Here is a 7417-nt window from a genome sequence, read left to right as displayed (position 1 = left end):
CTAACGCCCCTAAGGTCCGAATCGGGTCACTCAACTAAGAGTAGCGTCCAAAGGCAGGATGCAGAAACACCTCCCCTACGAGCTTTTCCTTTTCTTTTAATTCGTCCGCGCAGCGCCTCCTGCCGGTCCCGAAGGCGCAGGGAAGGGCGGACTCCCGGGACGCTCTCCTCCTCCCGCAGGGCCCCTGGGTTGCTCGCGGAAGGCGGGAAAATGCGAGTGGCCTTCGCGCCCGACCTCGGACTCGGCGACCTGGCCCCCACCCGGAGAGGGAGCGGAGGCCCGAAACTCCCGTTCGCCCCCTCGGTTATCCCGTGTGGCCCCCGCTCCGTCTCGGGTGCGGATCCGGGATCCAGTGGCCTTGCAGTGGCCTCAACTGCGCCCACCGACGTCAGGCCCATCGCCCAGGGCCGCTCCTACCCAATCCACACCGAACGCCTCACCGAGGACGCTCCGCGGTCCGAGCACTTGTGCCGGCCGAGCCCAGCCCCGCGCCCCTGGCCTTGCCGCGCGCGCCGCGCCTTCCCTCGGTGTCCCGACCCTGGGCCTGTGGGGAGGGCCGAGCTGGATGCTCCCCAGCTGCTTCCGTGCAGACTGCCTCGAGAAGTCCCTATTTCTGCTCGGGTCTCATTGCCTCTACTTTTCCGCAACCTCCCTGGGGACACTGGCGGTCACACTGCAGTATAGTCCCCCAGTGCGCTTATCCATGAGCGAGCGCACAGACGTGGCTCAACGGAGCGTTCACCGACTGGAGAAGCAGCTCCCGAGCCCTTTCTCCTAGGGCCAGTCCGCAGAGTTGGATAGGGCTTCTCTGCGACCTGGGGCCTGCGCCATCTGTAGCCGCAGAAGCTTCCTTTCCCCGCGGCGTCGGCGGCCAGGGTTACGGGCCCCGGCACCAGCGGTCCTGGGGACGAGCGTGCCTCGCTGAGGGAGGGGGAGGCCGCCGGCGTCAGGCTCCGGCCGGGCGTCCGCTGGGCCTAAGGCCCTCGGAGAGCGGGAAGCACACGCCCAGAGTCTCGGGGCTGCCAGGGGAGGGGTGGGCACGGCGTCGCGGGCGAGGCTGTGAGGGCTTGTGGGACTTCTCTAAGGGAAGTCGGCCACGTGGAGAGGCTTCGTGGACACGAACTAGGCCTAGGCCTCTCACCCCTTCTCCATCACAGCCGACTTCAGCCCTTCCCCCACCCGCGTCTTCCCAGCTTAGTCCTACTCCCGCCGAACAGCACCCGGCCCAGTTCTCCGCCTTCCAGCCCTCCCTCTTGCCCTCCCTCTTGCCCTCCCTCTTGCCCTCCCTTCCCCACCCCACGTCTCCTTGCCCTCCGCTTCCTTCTCTCTTAACCGCTCCCCTCTCACGTCTCTAACCCTCCCCTTTAGCGCTTTCTCCAGTTAATCTCACTCCCCCTTGCTTGCTTGCCCCCAGGCGCCCTACTCAGGTTTGAGCGCTCACTTGTGTGTGTTTGTTTGTTTTTGAGACAGGGTCTGTTGCTCGCCCAGGCTGGAGTGCAGTGGCAAGATCTCGGCTCACTGCAACCTTCGCCTCCCAGGCTCAGTCGATCCTACTACCTCAGCCTCCCGAGTAGCTGGGACTACAGGCGCGCGCCACCACACCCAGCTAATTTTTGTATTTTTAGTAGAGACAGCGTTTCACCATTTTGGCCAGGCTAGTCTCAAACTCCGGACTTCAAGTGATCCGCCCGCCTCGGCCTCCCAAAGTGCTGGGATTACAGGCGAGAACTACCGCGCCCGGCTCCTCACTCTTTTAAGCTAATTGTTTCTTAGTTTATGTGGAAATAAGCTGCCTCCGCCCCGCCCCCCCACATAAGGCTAACTTCATCTTTTTTACTCACAGTGCAAAACAGTTTCTACTACACAAAAGATGCTGCACAGGTATAGAATAAGCTCTCGAAAGGAAATCGATCTCCACACGAAGACGTTTTCCTCCGTTGGTCAAGCCGAAGGCCCTCGTTGGCCGTCGGTGAAACAGGAGAGATTTCTACATTGGTTCTCAGACAAGCCTGTTCTTTCACCCGGAGATTCAGAGACTGGGCCGCGGTGCCTCTTACAGGCTGCACGGGGGTTTGTGAGCACCTGGGGGCAGCGGTCGAGGCTCGTAAAATGCCCCGGCGCGAGCAGGGCGCGCAAGCAGCAGGCACGGCCTGTCTGGCTGCCCGCCCGGGCCGCGGCTGCGGGACTCAGGCAAACACCCAGGCCCGCCGGCCACGTGCCCAGAGCCCCGCCCGAGCCCCAAATCTGTGGCCCCTAAGCCATGAGCCGGCGCCGGAAAGTGAGGCAAGCGCGGCTCTCCGCAGGCTACTCCTAACCAGTTCCCTGAAGGCACTGAAGGGCGCGCCTCCAGGTTGCTCAGGCCATCTGCTGTCTACGGCAGGCGCGGCCTTGGCTTTCCCTCCAAGCCCTAGAGGAGCAGTGTTCCGTGCAGCCCGAGGCTCCTGGTGTCCGAGAGCCTGAGGTCCTTTGGCAACCTTTCTTACCCTCCCAGGGGCAAAATACAGAGAGCCGAATCTGAGCCCTGAGCATCGACAATGTGGCCTCTTCTCTTCTTAGTGTGATAAGGTCATATATTTTTTTTAATTATATATACTGTATGTTAGATATAATAAATATACGTTTGCCAATTACCTGGGCTTGCATAGACAGAATGTATTAGCTGTGGGCACAAGTATAGAGAGTCTCCCAAGGAAAAGATTGCGAAAACGAACTTGGAGGATTTCGGGCCAAAATACTCTTGCTTTCAGCTGCTTAAGTGGTTTTGGGCAAGTCAGTAACCTCTTTCCCTTCATCTCATTATTTAGTAACTAAAGTTATTGGGTAAGGTCTATGATTCCTAAGGTATTTTCCAACTCAGAGACTCTCCCCAACAAAAAAGCTTTTTTAAAAATTCGATTAACGTTTGAATTAGTTGGTTTTGCTTTTCCTTCTTTTTAACCCTTTTTCTCTCTATTACTTTCGGAAAGAGGTAGGAAACAGCTTCAAAAGGTGAAAACATCCAGAAAGATCTGAAAAAATGGAAAAACAGAAAGTGAAGAGATCGACTAAAGTCATAAAAATGTATCCAGTTTCTCCAGTGAAAATAAAACCAAACAGAGTCCTTTAGAGCTCAGCCTCTGGTTCAGGTTTTCACAGGAATATTGAATCTCAAGTTTGTAGAGGGCAGGATGTGTATTCCATTGATAGGTCCCAATCAGACTATCTTATTATCTCCCTAGCCTAGCAAATGAAATACTCAGGGTCTTAATTGTTTGTTCCATAGAGTGTGTCTAAAACCTGTTGTGTCTTCATGTTCCTAGGGTGAGTGGTGGAACCTGGCCATAAGTAAAGTGGAATAGAAAGGAGTGTAGGAGGAATGAGGCTTAAGGAATCTCCAGTAACGTGCCACCTTAACTCAAAGTCTCAAAGTCCTACCTTTCCCTTAGCTTCTTTTTTTTTTTTTTTTTTTTTTGAGACAGAGTCTCTCTCTGTTGCCCAGGCTGGAGTGCAATGGTGCGATCTCAGCTCACTGCAACCTCTGCTTCCCAGGTTCAAACGATTCTTCTGCCTTGGCCTCCCAAGTAGCTGGGATTACAGGTGTCCACCACCATGCCCAGCTAATTTTTTTGTATTTTTAGTAGAGACGGGGTTTTACCATGTTGGCCAGGCTGGTCTTGAACTCTTGACCTCAAGTGATCTGCCCGCCTCGGCCTCCCAAAGTGCTAGGATTACAGGCATGAGCCACCATGCCCAGCCAGCTTCTTAGGTTCACACACAACATAGCCAAGGGTTTAAAACTCTCTTCCTGAATTCACTCCTTCATTAACCAGCAGTCTGCATTGGTTATGAGCTAGGCACTAGGGATTAGGTAATGGGGACACAATGTGGAGTAAACTTTGGGGTCCATTTACAAACTAGTGACAGAGATGTGTAGTATGAAAAGTGCTGTTACACAGCAATGCACAGGTGTCATGGGAGCATTAAACAGAAACACCAGGGTCAACATCAAGGAAAACTGTCCAGAGGAATGCCCTTGAGCTGAGCTTTAAGGAAAGAGTTGAGGGGGATTTTGGAGTTAAGGGGATGGGTAGGCACCCAAGGACATGCCTGAAGGCCCAAGGCTAGAAATAGCTTCCTTTAGAGAAGTTCAAGTAATCCTTCAAAGCAGAAACAAATGGTGCAAATGAAAAAATACAGAATTAGTGGAAAATACAGCTAAAGAGGTAGGGAGCAGCTATATGCTGAAGGGCTTAGTGTGCTGAATTTGAACTTTATCCTGAAAGCTATGGGAAGCTCTTGAAAGAATTTTAAGTGAAAAATGCATAATATGAATTTGCTTTTTAGAAAGATCATTTTGACAGTAATATTGAGGACAGATAGGAGGGTTGGGTAAATTGCAGGGAAATGAGTTAGGAGACTGTTGCAGTAATGCCTGATAGACATGATGAGTTTGAATTTAGGCAGTGATAGTGGCTGTGGAAATGAAATTGAGGGAGGATAGGGAGAGAGGGAGAGACTGATACAAATGATAAGAAGGGAGACTTAAGATAAGCTGATGACTAATTGAGTGTAAGGGATGACTGAGAATGAGTAGACGAAGATTCCCAGGCCTTGGCTTAGGTATCTAGAGATTCAGTGATGCCACTTGCTGAGAGACAGGCCAAGAGTGAAACAGAAAGATGTGTTGTTTGGGACTTACTGAATTCATATGTCTGTGAGACATCCAACAGAGATGTCAGCAGTGATCTGGCCTGGAGGTTCAGATTTAGAAGTCACTAGCATAAAAACAGTAGCTGAAGCCCTGGGTTTGGATGAAGTCACTCAAGGAGAGTGTTCATTTGAAGAACAAACTTAGGGAACACCAATTTAACAGGTCATCAGAGGAAAAGGAACCCTTGAAGGATATTAAGAAGGAATGGCCAGAAAGGCAGAAGGAAAACATAAGGATAAGCACTATTTGGGGGATACCTATTATCTTCTAGTTAATGGCCCAGAATCTTTATATGCATTGTGTCATGGAATCCTTTTAGCAACCCTAGAAGGCAGATGTTTTCAAATAAAAAACTTAAGGTATGAGAAGTTATGTAACTTGACTAGGGTATGTTCAGCCTCTGGAGTCAGATGAAACCTCGGTTCAAATTCCACCTCCCAATAGCTATAGGATATATCCAAATACTTAATTTCTGTGAGTCTCAGTTTCCTCATCTGCAAAATGGGACTAATAAAACCTATGTTTGAGAATTCTTGTGAAGATTAGATGAGATAACATAGTGAAATGCTGGGCACAGAGTACATAACTGATGGTTATTTTCCTTAGTAATAGCCATAACCACATATCTCTATGTTAACTCGAGTTCTACCATCTATTCTTTAGCCTTTTGGCCCAAACATGAACTCCAAATTCTCATGGTGCTTAATGCACAACTCAGACCTAAGCGAGACCAAAGTATAATAATCAGACTTTACTAAAGGTTTGGGCGTAGCCAGATGAGAATGAACATAGAGAAACATAAAGCTAGATAATCTGAAAGTTTATCACTTCATTTTTAGGATCCTCTGCAAGGGTACTGCCTTTTTAACTAGCCCTAGCCCCTGGGAGAAGCCATCTTTTCCATACCACCAGAGAGCATCCTCAAATAATCCATTTACCTGAAAGTCCAGCAAGAACATGATTCCAGAGGAAGTCAGGAGTTTTTGCTGAAGACCAAAACCCATCTTGCAAGATTCTATTACCTGTCAGAGGACCTGCCCCTCCCAGACAAGTGATACAGAGAATGTGCACTTTCTTCAGAAAAGGTCATGTCTACCTCTAAGGGTATGACCTTTTTATATGGCCTCAACAGTAGAGCCTTAGAACACAAAATAAGTCTAACATTCAAATAAAGGTTATACACTTTTCATTATTCCTAGAAAAGATAAGACTCATCTGAATTTTTCTTAATCTTTCACGACCCTTAGGTCTTCTTTTACGGAAAAAGATGCACGCAAAGACTATAGGCCAAGTACAACAAGATATTACAGCAAAAGGAACCTCTCAGACTGAAGGTAGGAGAAAGATTTTATCGGTATTAATTGAGAAAAAAACCACAGTATTTATGTTATCAAAATTAAAAGGTATAAGTAGATATGGAAATGAATAAATAATTGGTTAGCGTTCACTGATGTGTTTTTAATCCTCTAATATGATTAGGTATTTCAAAGTATAGAGACTTTTGATCATGGCTTTAGTACAATTCATGATGGCAGTTCTTTAATTTTTTTTCTTCACACTTGTTTCAAGGAATGTAGAGATATATTCTGCCCTAGGGCTTTAGTCTGTTCACCTCTAAGGTGAGGATCCTATGCAGATTTTTTGAGAGTTAGGCACACAGCTTCAGCAAGCTAGAGACTCCAAGTCATGGCCTATTTTGCCCCTTATAAAAGCTATCCTCATTAACCATTATTTTAGTCACCTGTAAAACATGGACAAGATAAAATGTGTTGTTTGATTTTATTTAATTGACCCATAGCATCCATTTTTCATGGGAATTATCCTCTTTAGGTTAAGAATTTTAATGGTGGGCCACATGCGGTGGCTCACGCCTGTAATCCCAGCACTTTGGGAGGCCGAGGCGGGTGGATCACAAGGTCAAGAGATCAAGACCACCCTGGCCAACATGGTGAAACCCTGTCTCTACTAAAAATACAAAAATTAGCTGGGCGTGGTGGTGCACGCCTGTAGTCCCAGCTACTCAGGAGGCTGAGGCAGGAGAATTGCTTGAACCTGGGAGGCGGAGGTTGTAGTGAGCCGAGGTCGCGCCGGTGCACTCCAACCTGGTGACAGAGCGAGACTCTGTCTCAAAAAAAAAAAAAAAAAAAATTTAAGGCATCCTTCAGGATGGCAATAGGTCTTCCCCCAGGTATCCCGCCAACAACAAGAAAGGATGGTTATGGTCAGGGTAGTATGGGAAATGCTGGGTTATACTGTGTTAATCAGGTTTCTTTACTGCCAGACTGTTCAGAGACATTAGTTGTTAGCATACATTATTAAGTTTCAGATGTATTTGACTACAAAATTCCTTTTTCTCGGAGCGTCTAAAAAGAATTTTGTGTCATGGATTATGCTTTAAAAAAACCCTGCTATTTGCCATTACTATGATCATTACCAGGAGAGCATACTTCATTCGGAGAAACTCACCTGAATGTTCTCTCACCATTGAAACCACATTTACCTTCTCCAGTGAGTCTTCCTTATCCCCTCTCTTCCACCCTCACTGGCAGGGGAACCTTCTACATACATCCATAGAAGCCTACACATACCCAGATCATAGCATATTTATTTCCTTATTGATGTTTTTCTTTATTTGCCTCTTATAATAAATCAATACAACGCCTAACACACTGAGATACTCAAATATTTGTTGAATGTCTATCAAATGAATGATAAGTATTGGAAAAT

Source organism: Gorilla gorilla, chromosome 7, assembly GCF_029281585.2.
Source record: "Gorilla gorilla gorilla isolate KB3781 chromosome 7, NHGRI_mGorGor1-v2.1_pri, whole genome shotgun sequence".
In the NCBI taxonomy this organism is placed as follows: Eukaryota; Metazoa; Chordata; class Mammalia; order Primates; family Hominidae; genus Gorilla; species Gorilla gorilla.
The sequence above is the reverse complement of the archived record's forward strand: the minus strand, read 5'-3'. Positions refer to the sequence as shown.